Source organism: Molossus molossus, unplaced genomic scaffold, assembly GCF_014108415.1.
Source record: "Molossus molossus isolate mMolMol1 unplaced genomic scaffold, mMolMol1.p scaffold_m16_p_22, whole genome shotgun sequence".
Classification (NCBI taxonomy): Eukaryota; Metazoa; Chordata; class Mammalia; order Chiroptera; family Molossidae; genus Molossus; species Molossus molossus.
This window is the reverse complement of record NW_023425358.1, coordinates 33,452,569-33,471,335: the sequence shown is the minus strand read 5'-3', so window position 1 is coordinate 33,471,335 and position 18,767 is coordinate 33,452,569. Positions and strand designations below refer to the sequence as shown.

Here is an 18,767-nt window from a genome sequence, read left to right as displayed (position 1 = left end):
CTGAGGAGTGGCAGAAAGGGGGCACTTTGTAGACCATCATGTTCCCAGGTCACTCAGGGTGCCTGAGACACAATAGGTGCCGAGTAAATATTTATTAAGTGAATGTTGACATAGTAATCTTGGCAAACATTGCTATGGCTCTTGCTGTGTTCCAGGCAGCATTCTAAGTGCTTTACAGATATCAGCTCATTAATCCCCATGACCACCCTGTAAGGTAAATATTGTTATTATCAACCTTACAAATGAGAAGAATAAGGCACAGAGAGGTTAGGTAACTTGTGCAATGTCACACAGCTAGTAAGTGGCAGAGACAAGATTTAAACCGAGGCAGTCTGGCTCCAGAGCCCTTGTCCTTAACCCTTATTTATTAAGTGCCCTAGATTTCATATAAATATGACAGGAATCCCACTCACTTCCAGAAAGGTGGCTCTATTCACAGGTGGAGATGCTCAAGCACAGAGATTCTCAGGCACTGAACAAAGTCACAGCCAGTTGGTGGTGGAACACCTCTCTTCATTCCAGGCTTTCATGCTTTCCTCTACACCCTGTGTCCATGGGGTAGGGACACTTTGACAATTTAACCAGTCAATTATAATATTTTTCTCTTGAAATGTTTAAAAGAAAAGAAAAGTTAGCTTGCTAAGGTATAATCATGGCTCAGAGGCCAACCTGACATTAGTTATTAATTAGGCCATTATGCATTCCACAGTGATAATTGCTTTGCTGCAAAGTCACCAAGCATGAAACGGACCCAGCACAGAAATGCAATCTATCAATCTGAGAAGTCGCAGCCCAGTTGTATTCTTTCACCTTGAGTCAGGTGTACACCGTAGCAGGAAACAAAAAGAAATTAATGATACATCGACAGGCAATAGCAAGGAGGACCCTTCCCAGTCCCGCCCCAGAACTATCGCGTGCCTGGGCGCAGGGACAGTGTTTAAGCAAAGTTTATCAGCAAAAATGGCCATTTCTCTTTGATCTTCTAGCCAGGGGAAATCTGCTCATCTTTCCTTATTTTTCCTCATCTTGTTATTTAGGAGGAGAGGGAAAAAAGCCATCTCTCTGCCATCTGTTTGCCTTGCCTGTTGCTGTTTGCAGTGAGTGGGTGGGGAACAGCAACTGCCTGGGCTGCCCGGGCTGTCGGGAGCAGTGCAGCCCTCCATGCGCGTGCTCGCTCCAGCCAGGTTCTGTCTCTGGTCTTGGTGGGGGAAGAAAGGAGACCCCAACCGCACCATTACCCTCCAAGTAGAAGGTGTCAGTGCCAAAGGCAGCTGGAGGTTCAGCGTATAAAAATCCTTGGTGCAAGAAACAAAAATCCACCCAAGCTAGTCTACATGAGCATTTACTGTATTAGCTATGAGGACATTTGTGGGGCATCTAGTGTACGCCAGGTGCACAGTTGTGTCACTGAATCCTCACAGCAGTCCTGAGAGGGCAGTACTGGCATTTCCCCATTTTACAGATGAAGAAACTGAGGCCCATCAAGTCAAGGTGACATGCCCAAGGTCCCACAGCTAATGGTGGAGCTGGGGTTTGAATCCAAGCTCAGGAGCACAGTACTCTTCTGAGACCTCATAAGACGCCAAAGAAAGTGCAGCTGGGAACCAGAACTTCCCAGGAGCAAGGAGGTTGCCTTTGCTGCAAGAAGACAAGTCCCTCTCTCTAGACCAGCCTTTTCATACTTGGTAGGTGGAAGGTGGCCCCCCATAATGGCTCTCTCAGACCCCCGGTTTACCCCATAGTCACTGAAGCTAATAACCCAGTCAAGTCAAAATCACCAGTCTCATATTCAAACTCCTGGGTAACAAAGACATTGGCCTAGCTCGAAACCAGTGTCGGCCCCCCATGCGGTCAGCCATGGACAGGAAGATGCCTCAGTACAAACATCAACCTCATCCAATTTCCTGTCTTTTTGTTCATTCATTCTCCCCACAGTCCTACCTCTTCCTCTCATCTCACCCCTTCAATTGGCTATTTCACATACTGGAGTTACAGGTAGTTCCCTGCAGATATTTGGGGTTTTGCTCCTAGAGGAGTGGTAAAGTGATTCTCAGCAAACGGAGATGGTGAGCGGCCATCTATCTCAGGGTCTAGAAAGCCGTAAAGGTGTGTGGGCCTCAACCAACCCAACTGTCTATATTTTGCCCAGAATCAAGATAAAGAAATTCACACTGCTGAAAATGAGTTGCTTCCAGTTCTTGCCCATTGGAGCTTGACTCTGATGCCATCTCATTTCATTTTTCCACGTGATTTGCCTACACCAAGACCTTATATGCCCCCCAGGTTCTCTGTGGAAGGAGACTAAAAGCCAGTGAGCCCTCCAGTGGTTGAGAGTTTATTTCCAACGAAACAAGATGACAGCCAAGACTGGATGAAGACTTCCCACATTGGGTCAACTCCTCCATGGCACCTCCAACCCATGTTCCAGTCTCTGGCCAGGCCTTTGAGGGGGAGGTGGAACAGTCTGCTGCTGTTGTGACTGGTCACCGGAGCTTGGGATGGCTAACTTCCCCAGACCATCCCTTAGAGCGAAGATGTCACCCTGAAGGGCTTCTGATGCGTTAGCAAACTCAGCTGCACAACTTCTTAGGAAGTTCTCAGGAGCTAACTCCTTATAGTGTGAAGTAGGACAAGTAGGACTAGATGTCTCTGTTCTAAATCTTCCTTTTTCAAGGTACAATGTGGAGAGAGCCTGACATTTTGAAAAGTAGTAGCAAGAAGACCATGTTCTCTCATCCATACTTTCTTAACTTGATGAGGGCAGAGATAATCATTCATCATTTCAACAAATATTTATTGGGCTTCTACTGCATGCCAGATGCTATTGTAAGCAGTGAACAAACACTCTAGCAGGTATGACACATCAGTAACAGTCTACTGTTTGTTGAGGACCTGCTCAGTTTGACATGGACCCAGCTCCATTCAGTCATTACCTTGTTTAATCCTGGCTTGATGTGCTTACTATTATTATCCCCTTTTCACAGAGGAGGAAACTATGACTTGGAAAAGTTAGGTGACTTTCCTAAGATCGTAAGAGCAAGTAAGTGGTGTTGCTGAATCCAGTGGTATCCTTCTAGACCAGGGATTGGCAAACTATGGCCTCTGGGCCCAATCCAGCTGGCTGCCTGTTTTTGTAAAATAAAGTTTTATTGGCACATAGCCATGCCCTTTCATTTACATATGATCTATGGCTGCTTTCGCACTATGAGGGCAGAGTCAAGTAGTTGTGACAGAGACCATATGGCCCACAAAGCCAAAAATATTTACTCTCTGGCCCTTCACAGAAAAGTCTGATGACCCATGTATTATTAGATCAGACTTGTAAATTTCAAGTCAAATTGACTGGGAGAATGCAATCATTCCTTTCTTTCTTCCCCTCTCCCTCCCTCTCTTTCTACATGTCTTTCTTCTTTCCTTCCTTTCTTCCCTTTATTGTGGAAAAACTCAAACACACAAAAGTAGAGAGAATAAAGTAATGAGCCACATGGACCCAGTTTCAACAACTGTTCACTCAGCCATTTCCCTCTGGCACCCCTGGATGGTTTTGAAGAAAATCCAAGTCATTGTATCTGTTCACCTGTAAATATTAACAATAGTGTTTTTGTTTTTGTTTTTTTGAGATAGAATTGACATACTAGTTGCAGGTGTACAACATAATGAGTCAGTATTTGCATATATTGCAGAGTGATCACCACGATAAGTCTGGTTAACATCCATACCACACATAGTTACATTTTTTAACAGTAGTTTCTTAATGTCAAATATACCAGCAATGCTTCAGTGTCCCTGATTGGCTCCTCATTTTTAAAAATTGTTTCTTGGTCTATATCAGGACTCACACAGATCCACACGTTGGGATTGGTGGATGTGCCTCTTAAATAGGAAAAACTCAAACACACAAAAGTAGTGGAAGTAAAGCTGGGAAGGTCTTGAGGTACAAGACTTTCTGGGCTAAAACCAGGAACGTCTCAGGCAAACTGGGACAAATTGGTCACCCTACTTCTGCTACATCTTCTAATCTGTAAGCCTGTAAGCTCCCTCTCCAAACCTATTTTCATTTTGTTTTTGTTGTTTTTTTATGTTGAAATAACTAGACCATTTTTTCTGAAGACTTCCCCCTGATTGCAGCTGACTGCTCCAGCAGCCGACGCTGGTCCCAAGATAAGCCGATGATACTCGTTACCCCAGGAATCTGAATTGAGGACTGGGTGAGGAAGCACTTAGAAAGCCTGCCTGGAGAGAGGGCAGAACGAGGGGAGACCCTTGTGGAAGCACCCTTCTTACCTCTGGGTGGTTCTGGTTCCTTGTCCCACCTTCTGGGAAGCCCGGCCGCACTTTGTTAGTATCTCATGCTGTCTCAGGAGTGTGCTGTGCTCATGAGCTTGGGTTCAAATCCCACTACCTGTGCAACCTTGGGCAAGTCACCTCATCTCTGGCTGAGACTTTGCTGATTGCATCCCTGTGGCGTGGTTTAACTTGTTCCTCTGTCCTTGGATTTTCTGTGCACTGGCAGTTGGACCTAGAGGCTTGATCACATTCAGGTTCAATGTTTTTGACGAGTCTACTCATAGATGGTGCTGGGCGCATCCATCACAAGGTATATAATGTACCTCCCAGTCAATTCCAAGATGGGGGGAGGATCAGCTGGAAGCAGGGACCAGCTTGATCAGTGGTAAGCCAGGTATGACAGCCTGGGGACACCTAAACCCCCGCCCCCAGCATGTCAGGAAACCTCAGCCGATGTCCTCTGATAGTTAACATTCATCATTAATAATGAAAGCAGAAGCCAAGAGATTTCATAGTTGTGCGAGGTAATTAAATTACTTACATGAATCTACTCACACTTGATTATTTCCACATTTCTTACCAAACATATGCCTCTCCCTCATGTGCTGTCATCCTGGGCTCTCCGCTGGGAGAATGTGGGTTGTGGGGGCTTCGCAAGGGCTGCCTGTCTCTGAGGAGCAGCAAAGAAAATGGGGTTCCCTGCCCTGGCCGGTTTGGCTCAGCGGTTAGAGTGCCGGCCTGTGGTCCAGAGAGGCCCGGGTTCGGTTCCCACTAAGGGCATGTACCTCAGTTGCAGTTTGTCCCCGGCCCTGGTTGGGTCGTGCGGGTGGCAGCCACTCGATGTGTCCCTTTCATGTCGATGTTTCTCTCTCTCTCTCTCTTTCTCTCTCTCCCTCCCGCTCTGAATAAAAAATGGAAAAATGTCCTCGAGTGAGGATAAAAATAAAAAGAAAATGGGGTTCCCCACTCAAGCCCCTCCCCTGATAAATGGATGTGCATTCTCCCAACAGAGCATAGGGGATGCAGCAACGTTTCCATTTCCAACCTAAGGTAAACTGGTTTTGATCTTTTCTTCCCCTATAAATCATGTTTCCAAGTCTTGTTTTATAGGGTAGCAGGAGAAGAGGAGAACAGAAAAAAATTACTTTTATTAAATTGATGCTGTTAGTAATCCTGGCAAAAAGAGAATAAGGGAAAAAGTGGGGAACATTTCAACTAAACGGTTTGCTGACATTTTGTGTCAGGCGCTAAGGGATGGGGTTGGGATAGTGGGAAAGAAGCTGGTTCTCCCCTACCTGGGATGCCTTCTGTTTGTGTCCAGGTACCCGGTGGGGTTCCCAGAAGTAAGGGGAAAAGTTGGGGCCAGGGTGATAGTTCATACCCCAAAGCAGGGGTGCAAGCTTAGTTGCCCACTTACCTTGCAGGTGAGCTGAATGAGCAGCACGAACACAGATGAGGCCACGGGGAGGAGTGGAGACCGAGGCAAACCGGGACTCTACCACCTGAGAAGCGGCCTCTGCGCAGCCAGGGCAGACTGCGGCAGTCTGGTCTTCCGGCACATTGTGGGGCTGAGAGCACAGACTTCAGAGTCAGGCTGCCCGTCTCCAAGTCCCTGCTCTGCCCAGTCTCCTAGCTGTGTGGCCTTGGGCAAGTCTGTTAACCTCTCAGTGCCTCTGTTTCCTCATCTGGGAAGTAGAGATGATAACTGCACCTACCACTCCTGTTAAAGAGGCTCATACAGTGAACTCCATGATGCGTGATCATTTGTAGCTCCCGCCGTAGTGGGAGGGAGTATTTACGCCACAAAATTGGCAAACACTACAAGTCAGGGCCTTTACCAGCATTTCTCTGCACCATGTCATAGGGCTTTAGTGAGGGTTTTTAGACGTAGCGTGTGAAGCACTTAGAACAGTGCCTGCCTACGCAACACTCAGTATTTGCCTTAGTCTTTGTTGTTGATGCGATTGTTATGCAGGAATGTGAGCGTGCTGTGGCCACATTTTTCAGTTATTTTGGACAGGCTGGAAATCTCAATTTTCATGTAAAATCTGATTTTTAAATGTTGGCTTGGAATGAACATTTTTTAAACCTGGAAAAAAAAAACCAAGTGCATGTGAGGACTTGGACCATGGGCCCAGCATTTGCAACCTTGGACCTAGCGGGGGGGACAGTGAGTGCTGTCTGATTACACCAGACCTTTTCTTACTCCTGCCTTGACACACGCCACCCTCTCTCCTTCCTCTGCCAGCCAGTGCCACTTCCTCCTTGAAGCCCTCCTCTAGCCTGTGCCCTGCAGGATAAACCACTCCCTCTCTTTCTTTCTCCTCAAATGCTGCTTGCCCTCTGCCCTTTTCCTTGGCCTCTTCCTTTTTATTTTTTTTATTTATTGATATTAGAGAAAGGGAAAGGGAGAGAGAGAGAAACATCGATTTGTTGTTCCGTTTATTTATGCATTAGTTGGTTGATTCTTGTACGTGCCCTGACTAGAGGCTGAACCTGTAACCTTGATGTATTGGGATGACGCTCCAACTTAGCTGAGCTACTGGGCCAAGGTTTCTCTTTCGTACTCTAGAACTTGTGGGCTGGGGCCGTGGTTTATTCATCTCAGCATAGAGCTTGGCACGTTGAAGACGCGAAGAATTAGTAATGATAAAATCAACATCTATTAAGTGTTGTCTGTTTGCTAAGCAATTTCTATGCGTATCACTTTTCATCTTTATCATAATCCTCAGTTGTGGAATGAAGACTCAGAGAAGGCCAGTGCGAACCAAGACCCCAATGAAGTGGGGGAGACTGGGAATGGAACCCCAGTCCCTTGACCATGGAGCCCATCTCAGGAAGCGGAGCCCATAGCCGAGAACCACAGTTGGGAAGAGGAGGCAGAGTGACGCCCGAGTGTCTGACCGAGGCTCTCATGCGGCGTCTCGAGCCTCACTCCACAGAGACATCCAGAAAGAACGCTGCTATATTTAAAAGCCTGGGCAGGGTGGTGCTAGCATGACATTTGGGTGGCCGCCTCTCCATAAAGGGCACGTATGCTCTTTTAGCGTGTCTCTTCTGGGCTGGCATTTTGGAGAACTTAGGGGATGCCTCCAGAGAGGAAACTGCAGCCACCTGGGACCCCTGCAGCCCTCCCTGTAGGCGCAAGGACACTACAGCACGTGGGCAATAGAATACGGGGCAGCAAGAGCTGAGAGGCCAGGTCAGGGGCACTGAGCAAATTCAGGGAGCAGCTGGTGTCGTTTGGGCCTGGCACACAGACCCCTGGACTGCCCTGTGTTTCAGAGGGCACTTGTTGCTGGGGCAGGATGGAGTGATTCTTGGCATCACTGCCTCTCTGCCCACACCCCACACTCTGGCGATTTGACGCCAGTCCTTATAGTCCAGCAGCTTCCACCTCTCTCATTCCCTTGGATAACACTGACTTCCAACTTCTGCAGAACCCTTTGTGCAGAAATCCCGAGAACCTTTTGACTTGCCTGACCTCACCTCAGATTTGACAGTGAACAAAACGTATCTTTCAACTGCTGGTGTCTAACACCCAAGCTGAGTCTTGGAGAAACCGAGGCACAGAAAGGTCAAGGAAGGGGTGTTCTTTCATTCACCCCACGCACATCCATGAAGTGCTGGCCGGGCAGACACTGTCCCAGCTGCTTCCCTCTCGATTTGATCCTCCACCGCTCTTCACATCATTGAACCCATCTTACAGTTGAGACAGCTGAGGCTCTGAAGGCTCAGCAACTTGCCCAAAGTCACACAGCCAGGGATGCAGGGTTCAGACCGGACTCCGAAGCCTGGGTGCTTTCCAGCCCTTCCCTAAATCCCCAGCTGCATGTGTTCCTGTGGTCTCCTCTCGCCCACTCCCCCCTTTCCTCCAGGACCCGCCTTCCTTGCTCCACCCCTCCCATCAGAGCACACGGAACTCCAAGCCCTGCTGGTTTTTCTCAGCTTTGTCTACAAGTTTCTCACCACCCAGGAAGGTACAGAATCATCCAGATGTTCTAAGTGGCTCCTTTTGTCCACGACCAGATGGACTTGAGTTTGTAGGGCCTCACTGTTCTGTATTTGGGGTGGAGGGCTCACACGGAGATCTCGTTGCAGTCTGGAAAGGCAGTTCTAGCCACGTGGGGCCTGGAAGCGGGAGGTAAGACCAGTTCAAGACACCATCTCATCACATCTGTTTTTCATAGACCTGGGAAATCACTGTTTGAAGGAAGGAAGGTGTAGGGGGCTGATAGCACTGGAGGACAGTGTGGAAAAACAAAGCAAAGGGGAAAGGGTGTTGGTGTAGGCTTATTGTGGGGTCTGGACAGGCCCACACCTGTACTGCAGGAACATGGGAGGCCTGGGGTGCACTGCCAACCCCCAGCCTTTCTCGACAGGAGGCTGCTGCTGGGCTCCAGGCGGGTGTTGGTGGAATGTGGGCTCAGACTGGCCAGATCCTCTGATTTTCTAGGAGAAGCCAGCAATTTGGATTTCTTCTGGTTTTTAAATGTTGGCTCAATATATATGCACATATTTTCATGCTCACAGTGCTTTATGGAGGTATAAATTTACATACGGCAAAATGCGCAAATCTTAAGCATGTAGCTTGATGAATTTTAATGGCTCAAATATTTTTAAAACACTAGAGGGTCTAAGAAAATATGTCCATGGGGTGCATCTGGCCCTAGACCCATCATTTATAACACCTAGACTGATAGTCTGTGTGACACCTGTGAGCAAGGTGGGATGCGCACACAGGACAGCATCCCATGGGGAAGGGGACAGGCTTTTGGTGACAACCCAGTGAAAATCCCAATACTCTCACTGCTAAGGGCAAAGATTCTGGAGCCCAGGGTGTGAATCCTAGCTTGGTCACTTGCTGTGTAGCTTTGGGCAAATTACTTCACCTCTCTGATGTCTTGTTTTTCTCAACTGGTAAAATGGGGAAGATAATGATACTGATCTCACAGGGTTGTTGTGTGGATTTAATGAGTTAATGTGATAAACTCTTAGAGCAGTTTATCACATTAGTAACTGCTTTATACATGCTCACTACTGTCTACTTTTTTAAATTAATAGACTGTTTTTTGGAGCAGTTTTAGGTTTAAAGAGATTTGGAGCAGAAAATATAGAGCCGCCACATACTCCTTCTTCCTTCTCCCCACCACCCTATTATTTTCCTCTTGCATTATGGTGCATGTGTTACAATTGCTGAACCAATATTGATACATTATTATTAGCTAAAGCCCATCATTTACATGAGGGGTCACTCTTTGTCTTGCACATTCTGTGGCTTTTGACTATTGTATAATATGTATCCACCATCACAGTATCATTCATAATGGTTTCACTGTTTTAAACCAGGAATCTTTGTGAGTCCTACTGCAGAAAAAAGACTGGCTTTGGAGAACTTCAGGTGGCCCAGCGAGAATTCCATTCCTTGCTCTCCCATTCAGGAAAGCACAGCATATCCAGACACACGAAGGGGGCATTTTAGGGGTGAACCTGAGTCTGTTCTAATGTACCCAAAATGGAAGCTACTGTCCCACTCTCTGGGTAGGGAGTCACACAGATTCCAACCCCAAATTCCTTGCTACACAGCTGGCTCTGAGACCAAAGACCCCACTCACAACCTACCTTGGCCCCTTCTGTATGACTGAGCTTCTGTGTCAGCCTCTTGGGACCTCTCAAACAACGATCTTCCCTGCCCAGGCCCACCCCCTAAGTGTGTGGAGGCTCAGATGCACTGATTCCTGTGACAGGTCTTTGTAAATTATAAAAAGCTCTAGATTAAAATTGGAAGCTGTTATGAATATGATCAGTTTAGCAGAAAAACCAAGCTTTTGTCAAAGTAAGCCTGGCCTTCAGAGACTGAGCCGTGGGAGGGTGGTTGCATGCAGGGCCTGCGTGGCAGTCGTCTGTGGCATGTCCCCTGGTGAGAGGTAGCCAGAAAGTCAGACACACAGCTGGAGCCCGCTAGAACAGAAAATTCCAAGCTGGGGCACCCATTCCTGGGGTGTTGCTGCTCTCGGCTAGCCAGCCAGATGCCAGTCAGCTTGGAGCCACATCCTGATATGAGCAGGTCCCCAAAAGAGGAAAATGGACTCGGATGCTCCCAGCACCCATGAGAATGAATCTTAATCATCCGGTTTCATGCACTGGCCACACCCTGGGCAGGACAGGAACAGAGCTCCTGTCCTGCCCTCATATATATACAGCCTTGATAGCTTTTGGCTCATTATATGAGCATATAGTTGATTTTGTCTGAAATACCCCAAAGCAAAATTTATTTGTAAGGCAGTAAAGAAAGCCTCCTGTCCCTTCTATGCCGGGAGCCCTCAGAAGAGAAATGAAATTGTGTATTTGCTGCTTTAAAAAAAAGCCATGGCTTATACAATTTTAACAATAGAAAAATGATCTTTGTGCTTCAGTGCATGGATGCTTAAAGGAAAACAGTCAGTCTGTTCAGGTGGCTGGTGAATTACAAATGAGTGGTTCGCCTTTGTTTTGAGTGACAAGCAATTTAAATGCAGTCTTACATGGAGGCCTGGAAATTCTTTTTCCCAGAAGAGAGCAAGAGAGGGCGAGCAAGAAGAAAAGAAAAAGGGAAAAGAGGGAAAAAAACGCTTCCTTTTTTAACCGAGAGATTATATTAGTTGCCACTGAGTGAAGGTGAGAAGTTAGAACTTCATTTGATAATTATAAAATCAGTAGTTTGTGATTGGACGTAATTGATGATTATACTGTTGCTAATAGCAGGCCTGCCAGCCTACACTTGTGGGACATTTCAGTTTTACGCTGCTTCCAAGCTATGAAAGCCAGCCCAGTGTGGGGTGCCACTCACAAGATCTCAGGGAGCCTGACATAAATGCATTTGGGGGCCTATATTATGTTGGCTAAAACGTGTTCGTTCATTAATGCAGACATTTGAAAACACTTTGCTCCGTGCCTTATTTTTAGCCTGGGAATAATTACAAATGTTAGAATAAAATTGCATGGTGTTTTTCTCTTGTGCCTCATGGTCTTCCAGCAGACACACCCTTGGTCCAAGCTCGGGTGGGTCTCCTGGGAGAGCATGAGGCACAAGAGAAAAAGGCCTTTCACTTCTTTGAATGAAACCTCAGTGGGTGGAGATTGGTGTGTGGAGAGATGAGTGTCTGGCTGGCTGGCCGGCTCCTTGCGGAGATTAGAATCATTGCACAGCTGAGCTAGAAGGGGACTTAAGCCTGGCACCTTCACTTTACAGATGGGGAAACTGAGGCTCAGAAAGGTGCTGTGACTTGCCCCAAAGGGAACAGGGATGCAAAACCCCAGCTGACCCCAGAGCCCAGGTCTGCTCAGTTTCAGGGCCAGCTTTTCCTGTTTTCTACCCTGCTGCTGGCTTCCCAGAGACAAGTGCCGGGGACCTCTGGGCAGATCCTGGGGCTCTGTCCCCTCCCCACTAACCATGAGTTACTCGGTTACTTCATCAGAGACCCCACAGAGCCTCCAAGATTAGAGCTTAGTTTAGGCTACTTGGAGGGTGTCATTCTGTCATCTTCTTGACGTAGGGTTCTATTTAAGTTTGTAGTTCGAAAGGATTAACTCATATGGCCTCTTACCTCCCTTCCTTACTGCATTTGTTCATTTGTTTATTCAATCAGTGTTGATTTAGTGCCCACTCCTGCCCTGTCCTGGACTCTGATAGAGGGAAAAATCATAGCAGTGGCCATTCATGAACATCCCGTTGTTCATGCCCCAAACCATGAGGTCTCCTTGACTCCCCACATCCACTCTGTGTTGTTCCCAAGGAGCAAATCCTGCCACTCAAATTCAGAATCGATCCAGAACCCGAGCACTTCTACCAACTCCACCCACTGCTACCACCCTCCTCTGAGCTGCAATCCTTGCTCGCCTGGACTATTACAGAAGCCACCTCCCTGGTCTCCCTGTTTCCACCCTAGTCCCAGTTCATTCTCCACACAACAGCCAGAGGGAGTCTCTTTAAATGTATGTTGAATCATGTCTCTTCTCTGCTCAAAACCCTCCTGAGACTCCTCATCTCCCTCAGAAAAAAATATCCAAATCTTCACAGTAGGCCTTAAGGAACTACCCCTGCCCTTTGCCTCCCTGCCCGCCCGTCCTCCTCTTTGCTTTCACTCACCTTCTCCCACTACACTGACCTCTTTGCTGTTACTCAAACAAGCAAATTCACTTTTGCCCCAGTGCCTTTGCACCTGCTATTCTCTCTGCCTAGAATATTCTTCCCCCAGATCTCTGCACAACTCACTTCCTCCCCTACCTTCTCTAGTCCCACTAGGCAGCACACACCCTGCCCTGGATACCTATCCTCCTCGCTGCTTAATTTTCCTCCTATGTACTTGGTTGCTTTCTCACATTCTCTACCTTGATTTATTTTATTGCCTGCCTCTGCCTTTAGAGTGTCAGCTCCGCAAGGGTAAGGGTTGGGTCAGTCTTCTAGAAATGCTGAATGCCTGGAGCCTCATCTATAGGAGATGCCCAATAAATATCTGCCAAGAAAGTGAATTTATTGGACATCTGTGATGTGTCAGGCACTGTGTTAACACTGCACATGCCTTATTTTATTTCATTTCTTTAAATGCCAGTCCCTGCCCTTGGGATGCTCTGGTTGGGGAAATGGAGCAACATCTGGATGAAAAGTTAACATCACCACAGGCCTGTTGTTGTCAGATGTACTTGGATGCCTCTTCTGATGGGGAGCTCAGTACTTCAGAAGGTAGTCCATTTTGAGAATAGAACTTTCTAAGACTGAGTCTCCTTAAAATTTCCACCCTCTCTCCCCACCCCGGTCCACCCCCACCTCTGGGATATTTATAGCCCAAAATATACCTATTCCTCTCAACAAAATAGTCTGAAATATCTTCAGGTAATTGTAGATTGCTCCCGGGGTGTGTCCCCCTGAGTCTGTTGCCCTCTGTCCATGTCTCCCTTACTCTCCATAACCCCTTCTCTCTGTGCTCCCCTCAGTGTCCGTGAACCCCCAAGTTGTCTTCATCCCCTGCTTTCCATGACCCCTCGCCCACAGCCCTCACTCTCCATGACCCCTTCCTCTTCTGTCTCCACTAATTCCTCTTGCCCCTCTTTGTTCCCCAGGTGCACTCTAGGTCTGCACACTTCAGAGGGAGAACCAGACGTCAGAGGGTGTTAGGGTGCTCCCTGTCGAATCATGTCTGGTTCCTTTTCTCCCAGATCTCATTCCTTCTGCCTCCTCCTCAGAGTTGCTGATCCTGAGACCCTCTGAGCACTTGCCTCCTCTCGGTTGCCCATCAGTCTTTAGTTTCTTCCAGAATCTTGCTGCATCAGATCCCCCCACTCCATCTCCCAGAACTACCATGTCCCACCCTCCCCGAAGCCCAGGATGCATTTGAGAAAACACTGGACTGAGCCAAGGTGAAGGGTTTTTTTTCTTGCAGCTCTTGTCCAAGCATCTAGTGTGTGGTATATTTTGCATGTGTCCACCCAGAAAGCATGTGCAGCCTTGACCACAGATCCCCCTTTTCACACCTGCAGGACTGTGTAACACAACACACTTTAAGAAGCACAGGTTTTCTAGATGCAAGTCTGGGCCCTGAAATGAGAGGATTCTGGGCTCAGATACCACCTCTGCCATTAACCAGTTCTTTCATCTTGACCAAGTGACTTGACTTCTCTGAACCTATTTTTTCCTCTTTAGAATGGGGACAGTAACCATGCTCATGTCTTAGTGTCATTGGGAAGATTCCAAAGATACAGCCCTGAGCACAAAATAAGGGTTTCGATTCCGGAAGCTCTGACTGTTCCTTGTAAAGATCTGAGCATGGAGTCGTTCTCAGTAGCCAGTAGATGTCACCGCTCTCTGAGACAGTCATGGAAGCCCAAATTTGCCGGATTTAGCCACCTGATTCGCACAAAAGCTAGGCAGCTAGAACAGGCTTTTGCCTCTCCTCTGGCTTAACTGGTTCTGCACCTGTTATTTTCATCCTTGGGGGACCAAACGAATTTCCACCCCTTCCATCACAGCAGGTGGTGTAAATGCCGCATGCTCTGTCAGACGCTAAGCTATTTCTGATGTGACCTTCTTGGTGTCTGTAGCTGGCCGCCACCTCCTCCTCCTCCACTTCTTCCTTCTCCTCCCCCAGATGGCCTTCAAAGATCTGCCTGTCACAAGCCAAATCTGTCATTCTGGACACTTTTTTCCCGCCCTTCTGTGTGGTAGGACCCAGCCATGAGGCATAAATACGTGGCTTTTTATTTATGTCGAGCTCACCTGTTCTGGGCACATGAGTGAAATGCATTAGAGCTGCAGACCTTGGAAAAGACATCGTATGTGGTTGGAAGAAGAATTATCTGATTTATTAGAAAGCTTTTTGCCAACTTCCATGGGACTATTTGCCACATAGTAGGTCATTCCTCCTCAATAGCTTCTTAGGCAAGTGGAAATTTTTTTTCCCATCTGATGAATGAACAAACTGAGGCCAAGTGATGCTTAATGATATTTAGGCCCAGCACTAGATCAGGCTCTGAACCATCAGAACTAGCCTTCTGGAAACAGACAAGGTCATTGCTCTAAAACAAGGCTGACTGAGGCAGGACATCCAAATGGCTACTGTCTTCAAGACTCATATTTACTATGGGAAGCTCTAAACTTGAACCGATTCAAACTGGATGCCAGTCAGGATGTTTTCTGATACCCACTTTTGAAAATACTGTCTAGCCATTTAGAAGAACCTCTAAAGCAGGGATCAACAAACATTTTTCTTTTCTTTTTTTTTCTTTCTTTATTGATTTTAGTGAGGAAGGGAGAGGGAGAGAGATGGAAACATTGATGAGAGAGAACATCGATTGGCCACCTCCTGCATGCCCCCCACTGGGGATCTGGCCCACAACCTGGGCATGTGCCCTGACCGGGAGTCGAACTGGCGACCTCTTGGTGCAGGGTCACCGCTCAACCACTGAGCCACACCGGCCAGGCAGCAGACATTTTCTGTAAAGGGCCAGGCAGTAAGTATTTTTGACTTTGCAATCAGAGTGTCTGTCACAACTATTGAATTCAGCCATTGTAGCATGAAAGCAGCCATAGACAATGGCCATCACTGTGTTCCAATAAAACTTTATTTCTACAAACAGAGGAAGGATTTGGCCTAAGGGCCATAGTTTGCCAACTCTTGATCTAGACCAGCACTGTCCAGTTGAAATATAACACAAGCCATGTGTGATTTAAATTTTTCTAAGAGCTACATTTTAAAAAGTATAGAGAAACAGGTGACTTTAATTTTAATATATTTTATTTAACCCAATATGTTCAAAATACTATCATTCTCAACATAAAATCAATGTAAAATTTATTGAGATATTATACAATATAATTGGCTACCGTATGGGACAGCACAGCTCTAATGGGGAGACAGTCACACATCAACAATACACCATTAAAAACTGATAAGCTCCGTGAATGGAAAGTAGAGGGTGCTGTAGGCAGATCCAGGGAAACATTAAAGGAATATTCCGGCACTTGCTCCTGCTTCTGCCCAGAGTTCCTTTTTTTAGAAGCCCATGGAACATTCTAATGCCTACCCCAAACCCCAGCCACCCCACATGCTGCACGTGGATGACTGTAAATGAAGCATTCAGCCTTCCGCTGACTGCTCTTTGATAATTCTCCATCCAGGGATCAGGAGGGAAATTGCTTTCATTTCTCGTGGCTTTTCTTGGGCTCCAGGAGGACGGCACAGCAGCCCCTCACCTGGGACAGCCACAGAGGACATCTCAAGATGGCAGCACCCACGTGGGGTCCGAGCAACTGTCCCTACTGGCTAGGAGTGTTTTTCTATCCAGGAAAAAGAGGCCAGTGTCTGGATTCAGAATAGTAATTTGAACCTCCAGACCTGCTGTGACTCCTACTCTTCCATTTACTAGCTGGGTTATCTCAGGCAAGTTACTTAACTTCATTGAGCCTTGGTTTTCTCTTCTGTACAATGGAGATAATGACATCAGCCACATTCAGTGCTTAGCATGTCTGTGGAGAGAGGTGTTCATGAGCAGTGAGAACACATGGTAAACTCTGAATGTTCCCTTTATTGTTATTAGCCATCAGGGATGCCCCCCAAAATCTGAAATGCTTGCCCTCTCCTTACATTACTCTGGAGGCCCCAGTGTTGGTAACACCTCCTCCCATGTTGTGGTTCCTCGTGGGCGGAGCTGTGTCTCGAATTTAGCTGTGAGTCTCCAAAGCACGAACTGTGTCTTGTCCATCTCAGCAAGAATAAAAATCTGCCCACTCTCGGTGATTTTCCCTTCGCCTAGATTTTAGAGCATTCTTTCTCTCTGCCTCCTTCCCCTTCTTAGGGAGACAGGTCTTGATGTTCTACCCACCAGACTGGGTCGGCCTCCCCCATCTCCACTCTCTCAAGGCCCTTTTGAAGCATTTAGGTCTTGTGATTAATTAATTATCTCGGGAATCTGCTTTAATGTTCATCTCCCCAGTGGGAGTCCCAAGTAGGTGGGACTTGAGGCAGCATTATTAATCGCTGAGTTCTCAGCCCGTAGTGCTGGGCACATAGCAGGTGCTCAGGAAATGTTTGTTGAGTGGATGAAAGACTTGCACTCTGGAAGCGAAAGATCAGAGATTGTTCTCAGAATAATAAGAGAACTTAAGGAGCTTTTGTAACTGACTTTTTTAAATCAGTTGCTTAACATCCATCATACAGTTCTCTCTACCCCTCTTAAATAATGAACTCAGTATGGACCTTGTAAAACCTTCAAGCTGCACTGTCCAATAGAAATGCAGTGTGATCCACGAATGTATTTTTATATTTTGTATTACCCACATTTTTCAAAAAGTAAAAGAAAACAGGTGGAATGAGTAATAATAATAGGTTTTATTTAACCTGTGATATCCAAAATGTTATCATTTCAACATGTAACCAGTATAAAAAAAGCCGATGAGCTATTGTAAATTCTGTTTTTGTGTGTTAAAACTTTAAAGTCTGTGTGTATTTTGTACTCAGCACATCTCGATTTGGACTTACCACATTTCAGGTGCTCAGCAGACACATGAGCTCATGGCTGCCATATTGGAAGCTTTAGAGGAACCACTATGGTTTGTTTGTTTGTTTGTTTTATCCTCACCGAGGACATTTTTCCATTTTTTGTTCAGATAGAGTGGGAGAGGAAGAGAGAGAGAGAGAGAAACATCAACGTGAAAGGGACACCTCAAATGGCTGCCTCCCGCACGACCCAACCAGGGCCGGGGACAAACTGCAACCACAGTACGTGCCCTTAGCGGGAACTGAACCTGGGTCTCTCTGGACCGCAGGCCGATGCTCTAATCGCTGAGCCAAACCAACCAGGGCAGCACTATGGTTTTTGAATTCTTCTTCCCAGAGTGCACTGCTACATGTGGATGCAGGGCCTTTCTCAAGTGATCTCCGTAGGAGACCAGAGATGAGCACAACTGAAGTTAATCACCCAGCACTGGGCAGAGCCTGTCCCCATAATAGGCAAGAAGGAAGGGGTTGGGTATACCAAGAGGTGACATATCTGTGGGGCTGAATGCATGCCAGGAGTTTTGCACAGGACTGTGCATGTATCAAATCATTTGATTCTTGCAACCCTTTGAGGGAGGTTGTCATATCGTTATCCCTATTTTACAGCTGTGGAAGTAGAGCACAGGAATTTAAGTGACCTACTGCCAAAGGACACAGAGATAGTAAGTGGTGGAGCTGAGATTTGAACCCAGGTGGCCTGTCTCCAGGGCTTGTGGCTCGATTGCCCGCCTCTGTGAATGACCTGTCTCAGAATTGGCCCCAGTCATTTCTCCAGGATGGTGTCAAACAAGACTCAATTTGTTCTTTCAACAAGTTATGTTGAGCACTCATTGTACCAGACAATGCACTCTCAGAGCTTACTTCAAGGGGAGGAATTCAGTGACAAACACCCTCTTAGTTGGCATCTTTGGGATTCATAAGAAAAGCCCAACTCTGAAAGAGGGTGATTGCAAGTAGATGCTCTGATAGATTCATCATTTAGGAAGTTGGTACCAGACGGAGAGCTAGGTCGGTGCCAGGGAGAATAAAGCCGTTCTAGTCCAAAGGGGGGCTATCCACCCCAGAATGTCCTCGAGGAAGGTAGGGATGGTGACCTATGGATGCCAGGAGCTCATGTGCGGTGGAGGTCAGGACTAAGCCAAAGGGACTGGCCACCAGGAGCCAACCAGCATCAAGGCAGCTGTGAGGCCAGAGCTCAGATTCGGAGCCCAGAGTGGAGGGATGTGGTACTGAGCCTCAGCAATGTCTCACCCAGGCGCACCTTATGGAGTCTCACTGGCAGAACCAGAAAAGCCTGTGAGCAAGAAAATGAATGGTTGAATGTGGGTCTTCACACTGAGTTGTTCGGTTACCCATGCATTCATCAGTCAAGGAGCATTTATTAGCACCTTTGGTATGCCAGGAACTGTTTCATGTAACTCTGTCACCCTTGACATTTGTTGAAGCTGT

At 47.0% G+C, this 18,767-nt stretch overlaps 1 protein-coding gene across 4 annotated transcripts in view; it reads left to right on the top strand.

Annotated features, from left to right (window-relative positions):
- Positions 1–18,767, top strand: part of CUX2 (cut like homeobox 2) — a 219,455-nt gene that overhangs the window by 152,552 nt on the left and 48,136 nt on the right. The window lies entirely within an intron of this gene.